The sequence below is a fragment of the Arachis ipaensis genome, chromosome B09, assembly GCF_000816755.2.
Source record: "Arachis ipaensis cultivar K30076 chromosome B09, Araip1.1, whole genome shotgun sequence".
Classification (NCBI taxonomy): Eukaryota; Viridiplantae; Streptophyta; class Magnoliopsida; order Fabales; family Fabaceae; genus Arachis; species Arachis ipaensis.
This window is the reverse complement of record NC_029793.2, coordinates 57,265,914-57,283,668: the sequence shown is the minus strand read 5'-3', so window position 1 is coordinate 57,283,668 and position 17,755 is coordinate 57,265,914.

Sequence of the window (17,755 nt, the reverse complement as noted above, 5' to 3'; positions counted from 1 at the left end):
AGTAGAAAATACATGTTTTGTGCGCACGCACAGGTGTATGCGTACGCACAGATGCCCTGTTTTGCAAAAATTTTTCTTTCAAAATCTAAGGTACTAAGCCTTAGTTCAATCAAAATCAAACACCAAAACATGCAAGAACCCATAAATTCATGATCCAAACCACAATTAGCATAACTAACTCAAAATTAAACTAATTATAAGCTAACCAAGCATAACAAAAAGCAAATAAGTCAAAATATGTACAAAAGAGAAGAGTTAGAACAATGTTACCAAGCACTTTTATTTAATGTCTTTAAGTTAGACAATTGGGAGAGCCCTTGCTATGGTGGCTTGTGCTTGACTTCCCCACCAATGCTAGAATGTCCAATGTCCTCTGGGATCCCAATCCTAACCATCAACAAAAACAAAAGACAACCAGAAAGCAAGTTATTCACATATTAACATATTTACAATAATCACTAACTTTACACCATTGCAACTCCCCGGCAACGGTGCCAAATTTGACAAAGAGATTTTGCATAGTTTAGAATCAATCAAAACAAAAATCCATTCGTTGATAGCATAGTCCAAACCAACAATGAATTCTCAAGATCAAATATTAAATCCAATACAAAATAACCGAGAGTAATTAAACCTCGGGTCGTCTTCCCTAGGAGTTGCAATGAAATGTACGATTATTGGCTATGAGAGAGAGCATGGAGAATTGGGAATGAAGGCAAGAGAGCAAGAAATATAAATGTAAATAGCAAGGAATTGAAACAAACATGCAAGGAATGTAAATGGCAACTCTTGGCAAGAATTGGATAATCTAGGCTTCCTATCCTAGTTGTGGACCACAAACATGGCAATTGTGTGGAAGCAATACAAACTAGTCAATCCTCCTTGAGAATTAGTCAAAAGGTGTAATTGATCTCAATCCATAAGTCCTAGTCAACTCACTAATTACTTAGTGAAAGACTAGCGTCAATGGAAACCAAATTAATTAACCATTCTCACACAATGCGGAATGGACATCCACAACTCAATTCCACCCAAACATCCAATTTCTCAACCAAGAGTATGAAAATTAAACATGTAAGAAATTAAACATCAAAGCAAATAAAAGTCAACGCAATAAAAGTCAAAGCAATTAAATGCAAGTAAAGGAAACTTAAACTGCAAGAAACCTCTTGGCAAGTAATTGAAGGTTAAGGCTACCTATCCTAGTCATTAACCACAAACATATGATGATTATGAAGAGTTAATCCTACTTAGTAAACCTTACATCGAAGATAAGTCAAATAGGCATAGTTAATTTCAATCCCTAAGTCCTATGTTAACACTAAGGGGTCACATAGAGTCAAGGAAAACCAAATCAACTAACTACTCTAATATATCAAACAAGAATGGACATCAATGACTCAAGGATCACAAAAGTCATCAAATTCAAGCCAAGAGTGGAGAAAAACTAAGTAAAAACTAAGCCAAGTATTTTATCAAACACTTGGTGTGCATGAGAATAAAATAATATTAAAATGCATTAAAATAAATTCTAAAACTACCAAAGCAAGAAAATAGCAATAACAACTAAAGAAAGCAATAAATGAACATAAAATATAAATTGCATTAAATGAAATTAAAATTGACAAAGAGTATTCATAACATGAAAAGTGACATAAAAGAGAAATTAAGAAGAAGAACTAAGAGAAGTAAGATAATAAAGTAAAGAAACATAAATGAAACTACATTAAAACATGAATTAAAGACAGAAATTAAAGGAAATTAAACTAAACCTAACCTAATTCTATAGAGAGGGGGGAGCTTCTCTCTCTAGAAACTAAGAGAAAACATAATAAAAACTAAACCTAATTGCCCCCCTTCATCCTTCTTCAATTTGGCCTTAAATAGCTTCAAAAAATGAGTTGGATTGGGTTTTTGGGGCCCAAAAATCACTGCCAGCGAGTTGCAATTAATGAGGTCACGTGCAGGGACCTGTGTGCGTCCGTACACATGCTGAATCTTGACTTGTGTGTACGCACAAGTACCTGTGCAAATGCACACGTAGACTTATGTCCACTATAGAAAATTCCATATCATTTTGAAGCCTCGGACGTTAGCTTTCCAATGCCGCTAGAACCACTTCATTTGGACCTCTGTAGCTCAAGTTATGACCAATTTAGTACAGAGAGGTTAGGGCTGGCAGCTTTCCAAATCCTTCATTTCTTGAATTCTTCCCTTTTGCATGCTCTTTTCCTCATTTCTTCAACTCATACTTGCCTTGGAAACCTGAAAATCACTTAACAAGTATATCAAGGTACCAAATGGGATTAAAGTGAATAAAATTGACTAAATTAAGTACAAAAGAGCATGTTTTCACTTTCAAGCATAATTTAGGAAGAAATCTCAAAAGCATGCTATTTAGGTGAATAAATGTGGGTTTATGTGATGGAATCCACTCAAATCAAACCAAAATATATCGTAAAATATGGATTCATCACCTCTCTCTCTAGAAAAAAATATCAAAACCTGACTAATGTGAATGAAAGTATGAATGAATGATTGAATGAATAATTCCCCCACTCTGCAGCCTCTAATCTGTGTTTTCGGGTTTGGAACTAGGCCAAAAACAGCCCAGAAATTGCCCCCAGTGTCTTCTGCGTAATGCAGCACGTGGCGCTCTATCATGCCTACGCGTTGTTCACGCGTACGCGTCGTTGTGCGACTTCGCTGGTCACGCGTACGCGTCAGTCACGCGTACGCGTCGTTATAAAATACTCCAACTCACGCGCACGCGTCAGCCATGCGTGCGCGTCGATCCTTGCTGCTCAGCTCCTTAGTTTCATGCGTTCCTTCCACTTTTGCATGCTTCCTTTCCATTATCTAAGCCTTTCCTGCCCTGGAAAACCTGAAGACGCTGAACACACATATCACGGCATCAAATGGTGATAAGAGAGGATTAAAAAGTTAGTAATTTAAGGCCAAAGAAGCATTTTTTCAATCAAAGTACGGAATTAGGAAGGAAAATGTAAAACGTGCGAATTATATGAATAAGTGTGAGAATAATGGATAAAATCTACTAAATTAAGCACAAGATAAACCCTAAAAATGGGGTTTATCAATGAGTAAGGCGAAAGCTAACTTTTCCAATCGTGACTATCGATTCTTCGCATTCTGGAAAACCTTAGCGATGAAACATACCGGGAGCTTCCGGTTTCTCACTTCCCGACTGAGGGCCACTCCCATGGTTTCGTCTGAGATCGCCAGGTATAGATATAGTGGTTCTCTTGTTTGTGGTTTGGCCAGCACCGGAGGCTCTAACAAGAGTTTTTTGAAGTGTTAGAAAGCGATCTCGCACTCTTCCGAGCATTGGAAAGTGATCCCTTTTTTCATCAAGTTGAAGAAAGGGAGGGCCTTTTGTGCCGATGCCCTGAGAAAATGTGAGAGGACTGCAAGTTTCCCCGACAGTCTTTGGACGTCCTTAACGGATACCGGAATGGCCATCCATATGATCGTATCGCATTTATCTGTATTGGATTCGACCCATAAAATCGAGGAACTTACCGGCTTCCATTGCGAAGGCACATTTTGCTGGGTTCAGGCGCATCTTGTGCTCGCGGAGGGATCCAAACACCTGGCGGAGGTCGTTTAGTAGGGATTCCGACTCAGCGGTCTTGACAAGCATATCGTTGACATACACTTCTATTGTCTTGCCAATTTGACTCTGGAATATCTTGGTCATCAGCCACTGGTATGTAGCCTCGGCATTTTTCAAGCCAAAGGGCATGTCTGTATAGCAGTAGATGCCATCGGGTGTGATGAACATTGTTTTTTCCTCGTCAGGTGGATGCATCGGTATCTGGTTGTACTCAGAATAGGCATCCATGAAGCTCAGATACTTGTACCTAGGGGTGTAATTAGCTCGGTTCGGTTCGGTTTTGGACCGAAAACCAACCGAACCGACCTGATCGGTTGTTCAAAGAGGCCAACCGTTCGGTTGGCTGCTGCTTGAGCAACCGAACCGAACCGAACCGAACCAACAACGGTTTGGTTCGGTCGGTTTTTTCGGTTTTTTTACACCTGGTTATCTGAATTTAAAATGCCATAAAATTAAATTTAAAACCTTCAATAAACTAGAATAACAAGAGTTTATCACATCCAAATCCAATACAAATTCAACTTAATTAAACATAAAACAAAGACAATTAAAAATGTCTAGCAAAACAACAACAATAAACACAGTTTAAACCGAAACATTCACTTTAAAACAAATAAAAGCCAAACAGCCACCATGTTTAATCAGAATCCACACCAGACTCATCCTCATCTTCTCCGGTTGGTGCAATTTCTACAAAAATAAAACAAGAAAATCAATATAGATTATAAACATAATATAGATTATAAATTATAAACATAAACCATAAAGGGAACTACAAATTTCTTTTTTGCATACCTAATTCAAGTTTCTCAAACTCTTCAATAAGCTCCTCAATTAGTTATATATTAACAAAGAAAATAAATTTGGTTGATATCAATATCTTCCACCAATAAAATAAACAACCTCTATAAAATAAACCAATACCTTCCACCAATGAATCCACTTGACAAAAGTGCAGAGTTAAAGAAAATATGCATACAACATCAGCAACTAGTACTGCTAGATGAAGCAGAAAAGTGAACAAAAAGTAGACCTTTGGTAAGATAGAACAGAGATGCAAAGATATCCATCACAAATAAAAAGTGATAAATAAATGTCATAAGATTTTTAAAATAAATTCATTCTCTTTTAAGTGATATCTAAACTGCCAACATTTTATGTGTGATAACTGATATCTGATAACCATTCCAACAAGAAACTACCTTCTTTTTTTAATCTTTTTCTCTGTTTACGTTAACCACACTTCTCATATAATAAGTTGCTTGAGTTTTAGAATTTAATAAGCATAACTATGTAATACCAAGAAATGGTTAAAAAAGTATTATTAGATAATAGAAAGGCTTATGCACATCATATGCCTACAAGTACAAACCTAAAACAAGTTTTAAGCACTGCTGTTAACACAATCGAACTATTTTAGTTATTCATCATACATCACTGTCATATCACTTAATAGTACTGGCAAAGTCATAAATAGTTGACCAATATTTGCATTAGATATCATGGTCTCTTTTCAGCATCTTTAAGTAACATTTAACTAATATACTAAAACTCAATATTTACTTTATCATGTAAAAGGCAACATGAAAAGGCAGTTCACCACATGGTTAGCAGCTTAATCAAACAAATGATAAATGAAGGAATCACCTGCAACTTATGATTATCACCAAGAATAAGAGGTTGCTGATTCACCCCCAAAAAGAAGACACATTCAACACAGCAACATTTTCTCAGATCTAACAACTCCATAACTTCATTTTTTATGTTCATTAACTCTGTATATTTTTAGATAAGTCTTCCAAATCACTAAACATACAATCAGAAACTCACATAACAATACAAATAAGCCAATGATCAGTAATTCAGTATCACAAGAACAAGAAAGAGCAATCAAAGAGACTCACTAGTAGTTAACAAAAACAACACAGCAACATTAACTAAAAAACAAATCACTAAACATTTGTATATATTCAACACAGCAACATTTTCTCAGATCTAACAACTCCAGAATTTCATTTTTTCTGTTCATTAACTCTGTATATTTTTAAATAAGTCTTCCAAATCGCTAAACATACAATCAGAAACTCATATAACAAATTAACAATACAAATAACCAAACACAAAATCTAACCTCTGACGAAGACATAGTTCTGTTTCGTTTTGGGTTTTTGCAGGAGAGGGACTGGTTGTTCGGCGGCTCGGCCACTGGAATCTTGCTCGGCGGCTGGACTGGTTGGACGTTGGAGTGCTGCTCGAGTGCTCGGCTTTGGCTATGTTGCTCGGCGACCCTGCGACGGCGACCCTTCGACGGCGATGATGAACGACCTCGAGGCTTCGAGCGACGATTGGCGAGTTCTCTGTCTCCCTCAGCCTCTCCTTCTCTCAAATATGGAGCTCAGAGGTGGAACCATGGAACCTTCGAAGAATGGGGGAGAGAGGTGTGGGTGACTGGCAGACTGGGTATGTGGGTATAGGGTAGGCAGGGTTCGCGGCTGAAGAAGAAAGGGGAAGAAGAAAGCTAGGTTTTTTTTCTGATTTTCCTTTTTATACCTAGGTTAAGGGGCAACTTGGTAAAATCACACTCCACTGAACCCTCCTTCTTCGGTTCGGTCCGGTTCGGTTCGGTTTTAGCAAAGGCAACCGAAAACCAAACCGAACCGATCGGTTTAGTTTGAAAAAAACAAAAAAAAACCGGTTTTTTCGGTTTTTCAATCGGTTGTTGTAGAATTCGGTTCGGTAATTTACACCCCTACTTGTACCCAGACGACGAGTCAACTAGGTTGTCGATGTTGGGTAATGGGAAGGAATTCTTGGGGCATGCCTTATTCATATCCGAGTAGTCAATGCACATCCTCCATTTACCATTGGGCTTTCGAACCATTGACAAACCACAATTTTATGATAAATTTTGAGTTTAATTGAGTGGATTTTATCAACTTATCTCGCATTTATTCACTGAAATAGCATGGTTTTGTGAATTTCTCTTAATTGTGCTTAATAGTTAGAAACATGCTTTTTAGGCTCTTAAAATACTAAATTTAATTCACTTTAATTCTATTTGATGCCTTGATGTGTTTGTTGAGTGATTTCAGGCTTAACCATCACCATGTTCAACAACCAAGTTGAGTACATGAGCTCTCGAATGAATTCGGCTTGCAGAAGGTTGGTTGTCTACCTTTTTACTTTGGCCACTCTGTCTGCCGAAATCTTTCATACTTCTGCAATACTGGTTTCACCTCTGCCTTTACGGAGAGCTGATGGGACATGAAGCTAGGGTCCAAGCCTGGCATGCCCATTGGGGTCCATGATAAACCCCATTTGTAGGGTTTATCTTATGCTTGATTTAGGGGATTTTATGACCTTTTTCCATATTTATTCAATAAAATAGCATGGTTTCATGATTGTCTCCCAATTTGTGCTTATGTGTGAAAACATACTTTCTAGGTCCTTAATTGTTGATTGTAATTCACCTTTGATTCTACTAGATGTCTTGATTTGTTTGTTAAGTGATTTCAGGTTGAGAAGGCTAGGAATGAATCAAAGGAGTGAAGAGGAAAGCATACAAAGTGGAGGACACATGAAAAAGCCAAAGATTTGGATATCTTCATCCACGCACACGCGCACTATACGCGCACGCGTGGATCGCGAAAACTACAAGGGACGCGCACGCGTGCTGTACGCGTACGCATCGGTGGCCGCACGTGATTTTTAATAGAAAACGTGTCCATCGATTTCTGGGAGCTATGGGGCCCAGTTTACAACCAACTTTGGCGCCAAAATGCATATAAGGACCAAGGATTGAAGGGGAATAAGAATCATTCACATCTTGAGCTCATTCATTCACATTAGGACTAGGATTAGTTAGTTTTAGAGAGAGAAACTCTCTCTTCTCTCTAGAATTAGGATTAGATTTAGATCTAGATCTAGTTCTTCTTCTCTCTTCTAATTTTCCTTCTCTTTCCTTAATTGTTCTCTTGTAGTTATAGAATTATTCTTCTCTTGTAATTCCTTTGTATTGTTAGTTGTAGTTTATGAACTTTCTTTTGTAGATCTACATTTCTTCTTCAATGCAATTGGTAAGTTCTTTGTTGTTTCATAATTGTTTTTCTTTTCTATTGTTGATCTCTTGCTATTCTAGTTAGACCTCTCTTTAATTCTTGCAATTCTTGTTGTTTACTTTTATTGCCTTCTATGTGTTTGATGAAATGCTTCTTGTAGTTATTAGTATAGATTTTGTTCCTCTTGGCCTAGGTAGAGTAATTAGTGACGCTTGAGTTATCTAATTCCTTTGTTGATTAATAATTAGAAGTTGCTAATTGATTTGGATACCACTAAAGCTAGTCTTTCCCTTGGGAGTTGGCTAGGACTTGTGGAATCAAGTTGATTCACCCACTTGACTTTCCTCCATGGTTAGAGGTTAACTAAGCGGTAGCAATGGACAATTGTGGTCACAATTGAGGAGGATAGCTAGGATAGGACTTCTAATTCTCATTCCTTGTCAAGAGCTTTTCTAGTTGTTAGTTTATTTTTATTGCCATTTACATTTCATGTTTAATATCTCAAAAACCCCAAACATACCTCATAACCAATAACAAGGCACTTTATCACAATTCCTAGGGAGAACGACCCGATGTTTAAATACTTCGGTTTATAATTTTAGGGGTTTGTACTTGTGACAAACAAAATTTTTGTATGAAAGGATTATTGATTGGTTTAGAAACTATACTTCGACGAGATTTCAATTGTGAAATTCTATACCATCAATTTTCCGTTCATCAAAATAGCGTCGTTGCCGGGGAGTTGCAATGGTGTTATGTTATTGGTTATTGTATATATGTGAATAGTGTGAATATCTTGCATTTTGCTTTATTTGCTAATTATAGAATTTTGTTTCTCTTGTTCTCCATTATATTTTGTTTCTTATTTTCTCTTTTCATCATGAATTCTCATTTTGGCTATGAGTGTGATTACAACTATGTTGTAGGAAGTGGAGATTACAATGAAGATGTGCATCAAGGATGGGATACTCAAAGATGGGGGGAGCCATATGCATATGATCAATCCTCTTGGCAACAACCTCCCCCAATGCACTATGAAAAAGAGCCATTCTATGATGCATACCAATCCAACGGCTATGGTGAGTCCCCTTGTGACTTCCAAGAACCACCACCATACACCTATGAGCCATATCCTCAACATAGCCATTAACCATACTCACAAGCCCCTTTGCACCAAACACCTCCATATGACCCTAATCCATATCCATCCTACCAACCACCTCTTGAACCATATGAGCCATATATGGAACCACCATTCCAATATCAATACTCTCAAGAACCACCTCAATACACACCAGCATACCCTTACCAAGAAGAACCACCTTCTTATCATGAACCCTTTCTCCAAGACAATGAACCCTCTTATCCACTCTGGTGCACGAAATTGTGATTCACACTTTTCACAACTCCGCACAACTAACTAGCAAGTGCACTGGGTCGTCCAAGTAATACCTTACGTGAGTAAGGGTCGATCCCATGGAGATTGTCGGCTTGAAGCAAGCTATGGTTATCTTGTAAATCTTAGTCAGGAGATCAATGATAAAAATGATTTTGTTAAGAAAAGTAAATAACATGAAATAAATGGTACTTGTGATTCAGTAATGAGGAACAGGTTGAGGTTCCGGAGATGCTCTGTCGCCTGAATCTCTGCTTCCTTACTGTCTTCTTCTCCAAACACGCATGGCTTCCTTCAATGGCTAGCTGTATGATCCTCTCGGATGAAAAATACCAGGTACGATCTCTGCACGGCTAATCAACTGTCGGATTTTGTGGAATCAAGTTGATTCACCCACTTGACTTTCCTCCATGGTTAGAGGTTAACTAAGCGGTAGCAATGGACAATTGTGGTCACAATTGAGGAGGATAGCTAGGATAGGACTTCTAATTCTCATTCCTTGTCAAGAGCTTTTCTAGTTGTTAGTTTATTTTTATTGCCATTTACATTTCATGTTTAATATCTCAAAAACCCCAAACATACCTCATAACCAATAACAAGGCACTTTATCACAATTCCTAGGGAGAACGACCCGATGTTTAAATACTTCGGTTTATAATTTTAGGGGTTTGTACTTGTGACAAACAAAATTTTTGTATGAAAGGATTATTGATTGGTTTAGAAACTATACTTCGACGAGATTTCAATTGTGAAATTCTATACCATCAATTTTCCGTTCATCAAAATAGCGTCGTTGCCGGGGAGTTGCAATGGTGTTATGTTATTGGTTATTGTATATATGTGAATAGTGTGAATATCTTGCATTTTGCTTTATTTGCTAATTATAGAATTTTGTTTCTCTTGTTCTCCATTATATTTTGTTTCTTATTTTCTCTTTTCATCATGAATTCTCATTTTGGCTATGAGTGTGATTACAACTATGTTGTAGGAAGTGGAGATTACAATGAAGATGTGCATCAAGGATGGGATACTCAAAGATGGGGGGAGCCATATGCATATGATCAATCCTCTTGGCAACAACCTCCCCCAATGCACTATGAAAAAGAGCCATTCTATGATGCATACCAATCCAACGGCTATGGTGAGTCCCCTTGTGACTTCCAAGAACCACCACCATACACCTATGAGCCATATCCTCAACATAGCCATTAACCATACTCACAAGCCCCTTTGCACCAAACACCTCCATATGACCCTAATCCATATCCATCCTACCAACCACCTCTTGAACCATATGAGCCATATATGGAACCACCATTCCAATATCAATACTCTCAAGAACCACCTCAATACACACCAGCATACCCTTACCAAGAAGAACCACCTTCTTATCATGAACCCTTTCTCCAAGACAATGAACCCTCTTATCCACTCTGGTGCACGAAATTGTGATTCACACTTTTCACAACTCCGCACAACTAACTAGCAAGTGCACTGGGTCGTCCAAGTAATACCTTACGTGAGTAAGGGTCGATCCCATGGAGATTGTCGGCTTGAAGCAAGCTATGGTTATCTTGTAAATCTTAGTCAGGAGATCAATGATAAAAATGATTTTGTTAAGAAAAGTAAATAACATGAAATAAATGGTACTTGTGATTCAGTAATGAGGAACAGGTTGAGGTTCCGGAGATGCTCTGTCGCCTGAATCTCTGCTTCCTTACTGTCTTCTTCTCCAAACACGCATGGCTTCCTTCAATGGCTAGCTGTATGATCCTCTCGGATGAAAAATACCAGGTACGATCTCTGCACGGCTAATCAACTGTTGGATTTTTTGTCTCGGATGAAAAATATCAGGTATAGCTACCGCACGGCTAATCATCTGTCGGTTCCCGCTAGCGTCGGAATAGGACCCTTGTCCTTTTGCACACTGTCACTGCGCCCAACATTCGCAAGTTTGAAGCTCTTCACGGTCATCCCTTCCCAGATCCTACTCGAAATATCACAGACAAGGTTTAGACTTTTCGGATCCCAGGAATGCTGCCAATTGGTTCTAGCCTCTACCACGAAGGTTCTAATCTCACAGACTCAGTCCGTGGATCAGAGACCCAAGATATACGCACTCAAGCTGTCGCCCAATGACTACGTTGAGCTCAGATAGAACGAGAGTGGTTGTCAGGTACGCGTTCATAGATTTGAGAATAATGATGAGTGTCATGGATCATCATATTCTTGAAGTACGAGTAATTATCTTAGAATAGAATCAGGCATGATTGAATAAAAAACAGTAGTAACTGCATTAATCCATTGAAACACAACAGAGCTCCTCACCCCCACCTATGGGGTTTAGAGACTCATGCTGTAGAAGATACAATATGAAATGTAAAAATTGTCATGAGTTCCAAAATAAATCTCTAAAAGTAGTTTTTATGCTAAACTAGTAACTTAGGTTTACAGAAAATGAGTAACTAAGTGCAGATAGTGCAGAAATCCACTTCCAGGGCCCACTTGGTGTGTGCTAGGGCTGAGCATTAAAGCTTTCACGTGTATAGGCAATTTTTGGAGTTAACCGCCAGCTTGGGTGCCAGTTTGCGCGTTTAACTCCAGTTCTGGTGCCAGTTCTGGCGTTTTACACCAGAAAAGGGTCCCTGGCTGGCGTTTAACACCAGTTTGGACCATCAAATTTCAGGCAAAGTATAGACTATTATATATTTCTGGAAAGCCCATGATGTCTAATTTCTAACGCAATTGAGAGCGCACCAATTAGGCTTTTGTAGCTCCAGAAAATCCATTTCGAGTGCAGGAGGGTCAGAATCCAAAAGCATCTGCAGTCCTTTCTCAGCCTCTAAATCAGATTTTTGCTCAGGTCCCTCAATTTCAGCCAAAAAATACCTGAAATTACAGAAAATACACAAACTCATAGTAAAGTCCAGAAATGTGATTTTTGCATAAAAACTAATAAAAATATAATAAAAAGTAACTAAAACATACTCAAAACTACCTAAAAACAATGCCAAAAAGGGTATAAATTATCCGCTCATCACAACACCAAACTTAAATTGTTGCTTGTCCCCAAGCAATTAAAAACAAAATAGGATAAAAAGAAGAGAATATACAATAAATTTCAAAATATCAATGAAGCTTAGTTCCAATTAGATGAGCGGGACTAGTAGCCTTTTTGCTTCTGAACAGTTTTGGCATCTCACTTTATCCTTTGAAGTTCAGAATGATTGGCATCCATAGGAACTCACAATTCAGATAGTGTTACTAATTCTCCTAGTTTAGTATGTTGATTCTTAAACACAGCTACTTTATGAGTCTTGGCCATGACCCTAAGCATTTTGTTTTCCAGTATTACCACCGGATACATAAATGCTACAGACACATGACTCGGTGAACCTCTTCAGATTATGACTCAGCTTTGCTAGAGTCCTCGGTTAGAGGTGCCCAGAGCTCTTAAGCACACTCTTTTGCTTTGGACCACAACTTTAACCACTCAGTCTCAAGCTTTTCACTTGGACCTTCATGCCACAAGCACATGGTTAGGGACAGCTTGATTTAGCCGCTTAGGCCAGGATTTTATTCCTTTGGGCCCTCCTATCCATTAATGCTCAAAGACTTGGATCCTCTTTACCCTTGCCTTTTAGTTTAAAGGGTTACTGGCTTTTTCTGCTTGCTTTTTCTTTTTCTTTCTTTTTCTTTATTTTTTTCGCCATTTTTTTCGCAAGCTTTGTTTTTTCACTGCTTTTTCTTGCTTCAAGAATCAATTTTATGATTTTTCAGATTATCAATAACATTTCTCTTTTTTCATTATTCTTTCAAGAGCCAACAATTTTTAACATTCACAAACTTCACTATAAAAAATATGCACTGTTCAAGCATTCATTCAGAAAACAAGAAGTATTGTCACCACATCAAAATAATTAAACTAATTTCAAGATAAATTTCGAAATTATGCACTTCTTGTTCTTTTGCAAATAAAAACATTTTTCTTTTAAGAAAGGTGAGGAATTCATGGAATCCTTCATAGTTTTAAGACATAGACACTAACCACTAATAATCATGTAATAAAGATAAAAACAAGACAGAAACTAAACATAAAAGCAGACAAATAATAATAAAAGAAAGGAAATTAAAGACATAAAAATAAATGACTCTAATACTAATGCTCATGTAGCTCTTAAAATAGGTCTCTAGTAACAAAAGTTATCACAGAGTTAGGACTCAATAACCTTTATTTTGAGAGATACTTGCTCCTTCAATCTGTGGGATGTCTAGCTCTTCAAGGGGCAGCTTCTGGCACTTTAGTTCCTATATCTCACGCCCTTGTTTCTCTTGTTCTTTGATCAGTTTGCAGAGCATGCTGTTTTGATTCTGCTGCTCTTCTTTGAGTTGATACATAGCTTCTTGCAGCTTGGTGACAGATGCTTCTAAGCGGGTCCAATATTCAAATTGAGAAATTTCTGGGAGGAGCTCATGCGCCCTTCTCTTGATGGGGTTGTCTTGAACTTGAGGTCCATCCATCACCTTTTTGGTGATTGGGCGTTCAATTGGGATATATTCATCCATGCCTATCTGTACTCCCGCATCTTTATATAACAGACTGATCAAGCTTGGGTAAGCCAATTTAGCATCAATGGATTCCTTGTTTGCAAATATGTAAATTTCACCAGGAATCAGCGGATGAATCTCTACTTCTTTTCCCAGCATAATATAGTGAATCATCACTACTCTCTTGACAGTGACTTCAGAACGGTTGCTGGTTGGGAGTATAGAACGCCCAATGAAATCCAGCCAACCTCTAGCAACTGGTTTGAGATCTCCTCTCTTTAGCTGGTTTGGGACACCTTTTGTATTGGTAATCCACTCGGTTCCAGGGAGGCATATGTCCTCTAAAACTTGATCTAGCCTTTTATCTTTGGCCATTCTCCTATTAAAGGATTCTGGATCATCTTGCAGTTGAGGAAGCTTGAGAACTTCTCTCACATTGTCAAAGTGGAAGTAAATAATCTTCCCTCTCCTGGACCATGTTTCTTCCAACATGTATCTCAGGATTAGCCAGGACTTCCCAGCCCCCTGTTTTCAATCTGTTCTTGTATCTCCGGGTATTCGTCTTCTTTCAGATTGAACCTAACTTTCAGGATCACTGATCTTCTGCACACAATTTTGAGGTAATGGTCTACATGTTCTTTGGTGCAAAAATTCTCATGCTTCCACAGTGGCTTTGGATTGCTTTCTTTCTTGCCTCTTGAAGTGGTTTATCTTCTTTTGGGAGCCATGAGATTCGTTTATTTTAGCTCAGGGATCACAGGAATCATACCAAACTTAAAGATTTTCTTGTCCTCAAGCAAAAATAAAAAGAAAGAAGAAGAATAGATTGAGAAAAGGATTCGAATGATGAGGGAGGATGGGCTGGCCGAATGTGTATGGAAAAGAGGAGGGAATGGGTTTCAATTTATTTTTGAAAAAGATAAGATAGAAAGATATGATTGATGAAAGATACAATTTGTAAAATAATCAAGATTTGAAAAAGATATGAGGAAGTTAAATCTGAATTTTTGTTTATGCATCTAAGAAATAAAAGATAATATGAATGAATTAAAAAGATTTGAAAAGAAATTGGAAAGATAAATGAGTTTTCAAAAACGTTTTGAAAAAGAATTGCAAAGAATTGAAAAAGAATTAAAAAGAATTTATAAGATTATTGATTTTTGGGAATGGAAATTAAAAAGTGAATGTTTGTAATATTTTGATGCAGAAAATTATGAATTAAAACATGAAAATTCGAAAAAATTTGAATTGGAAACGAAATTACCTCTTCCTTGCTGTGCTGGCATTAAACGCCCAGAATGATAGCCATTCTAGCGTTTAACGCCCATCTGGTGGCCATTTTGGGCGTTTAACGCCCAGCCAGGTACCCTGGCTGGTGTTAAACGCCAGAAATCCTTCTTCACTGGGCATTTTTCTGAACACCCAGAATGCTGCCATTTCTAGCGTTAAACGCCCAGAATGCTGCCTATTCTGGTGTTTAACACCCAGAATGATACCTTTACTGGCGTTAAACGCCCAGAATGGTAGCCATTCTGGCGTTTAATGCCCAAATTGCCTCTTTACTGGCATTTTAACGCCAGTGAGCTCTTTTTCTCTGTGATTCCTCTGCTTTATATTCTGAACCTTCATTTCCTTGACTTGTTCACTGAAAAGCATTTAACAAACATGAATAACAAAATTAAATGGACTTATATAATTGTTATAAACATCTAATTTTTGATAATGACTGGGTTGCCTCCCAGCAAGCGCTTCTTTACTGTCTTTAGCTGGACTTTTACTAAGTTGTTAATTTAGTCTCAGTTTTGAGCACTCTTGCTCAACATTGCCTTCAAGATAATGTTTGACTCTCTGTCCATTAACAATGAATTTTTTGTCAGAATCAATATCCTGAAGCTCCACATATCCATATGGTGACACACTTGTAATCACATATGGTCCCTTCCACCGGGATTTCAATTTCCCAGGGAACAATCTGAGTCTGGAGTTAAACAGCAGAACCTTCTGCCCTGGCTCAAAGACTCTAGATGACAACTTTTTGTCATGCCATCTTTTTGCTTTCTCTTTGTAAATTTTAGCATTTAGATACATAATCTACTGCCACCAGAATATAAGTGTTTGAATATGATGGTGGGAAAGGTCCCATAAAGTCAATACCCCATACATCAAACAACTCAATCTCTAAGATCCCTTGCTGAGGCATGACATAACCATGAGGCAGATTACCAGCTCTCTGGCAACTATCACAGTTACGTACAAACTCTTGGGAGTCTCTAATTAGAGAGTAGGCCAGTAAAAGCCACATTGGAGGACCTTTGCAGCTGTTCGCTCACCTCCAAAATGTCCTCCATATTGTGATCCATGACAATGCCATAGGATCTTCTGTGCCTCTTCTCTAGGCACACATCTACGGATTACTCCATCTGCACACCTCTTAAAGAGATATGGTTCATCCCACAAGTAGTACTTTGCATCAGAAATCAATTTTTTTGTTTGCACCTTACTGTACTCCTTGGGTATAAATCTCACAGCTTTATAGTTTGCAATGTCTGCAAACCATGGTACTTTCTTAATGGCAAAGACTTGCTCATCTGGAAAGGTTTCAGAGATCTCAGTAGGAGGGAGGGACGCTCCTGCTACTGGTTCTATCCGGGACAAGTGATCGGCTACTTGGTTCTCTGTCCCTTTTTTGTCTCTTATTTATATATCAAACTCTTGCAGAAGCAGCATCGATCTTATGAGTCTGGGTTTTGAATCCTGCTTTGTGAGGAGATATTTTAGAGCAGTATGGTCAGTGTACACAATTACTTTTGATCCTACTAAATAAGATCTGAACTTGTCAATGGCATAAACCACTGCAAGCAACTCCTTTTTTGTGGTTGTGTAGTTTTTCTGTGCGTCATTTAAAACATGGCTAGCATAATAAATGACATGCAGAAGCTTGTCATGCCTCTATCCCAATACTGCACCAATGGCATGATCACTGGCATCACACATTAGTTCGAATGGTAATGACCAGTCTGGTGCAGAAATAACTGGTGCTGTGACCAGCTTAGCTTTCAGAGTCTTAAACGCCTGCAGACACTCTATGTCAAATATAAATGGCGTGTCAGCAGCTAGCAAATTGCTCAGAAGTTTTGCAATTTTTGAAAAATCCTTTATAAACCTCCTATAGAATCCTGCATGCCCCAGAAAGCTTCTGATTGCCTTAACATTGGCAGGTGGTGGTAATTTTTCAATTACCTCTACCTTAGCTTGATCCACCTCCATTCCCTTATTCAAAATTTCGTGCCCAAGGACAATTCCTTCAGTCACCATAAAGTGACATTTCTTCCAGTTTAAAACCGGGTTAGTCTCTTGTTACCTTTTCAGAACAAGTGCTAGATGGTCAAGACAGGAGCCGAATGAGTCTCCAAATACTGAGAAGTCATCCATGAAGATTTTCAGAAATTTCTCTACTATATCAGAGAAAAAAGAGAGCATGCACCTCTAAAAGGTTGCAGGTGCATTACACAGACCAAATGGCATCCTTCTGTAGGCAAATACTCCAGATAGACATGTGAATGTTGTTTTCTCTTGATCCTGAGGATCTACTGCAATTTGGTTGTAACCTGAATAGCCATCCAAAAAGCAGTAGTATTCATGACCTGCTAGTCTCTCTAGTATCTGGTCTATGAATGGTAAAGGAAAATGATCCTTCCTGGTGGTTGTATTGAGCTTTCTATAGTCAATACATATACACCACCCTGTAACTGTTCTTGTAGGAACTAGTTCATTCTTTTCATTATGAACCACTGTCACGCCTTCCTTCTTTGGGACAACTTGGACAGGGCTCACCCAGGGGCTATCAGAAATAGGATAAATAATCCTAGCCTCTAGTAACTTAGTGACCTCTTTCTGTACCACCTCCTTCATGGCTGGATTCAGCCGCCTCTGTGGTTGAACCACTGGCTTAGCATCATCCTCCAATAGGATCTTGTGCATGCATCTGGCTGGACTAATGCCCTTAAGATCACTTATGGACCACCCAAGAGCTGTCTTGTGTGTCCTTAGCACCTGAATTAATGCTTTCTCTTCCTGTGGTTCTAATGTAGAGCTTATGATCACAGGAAAAGTGTCATC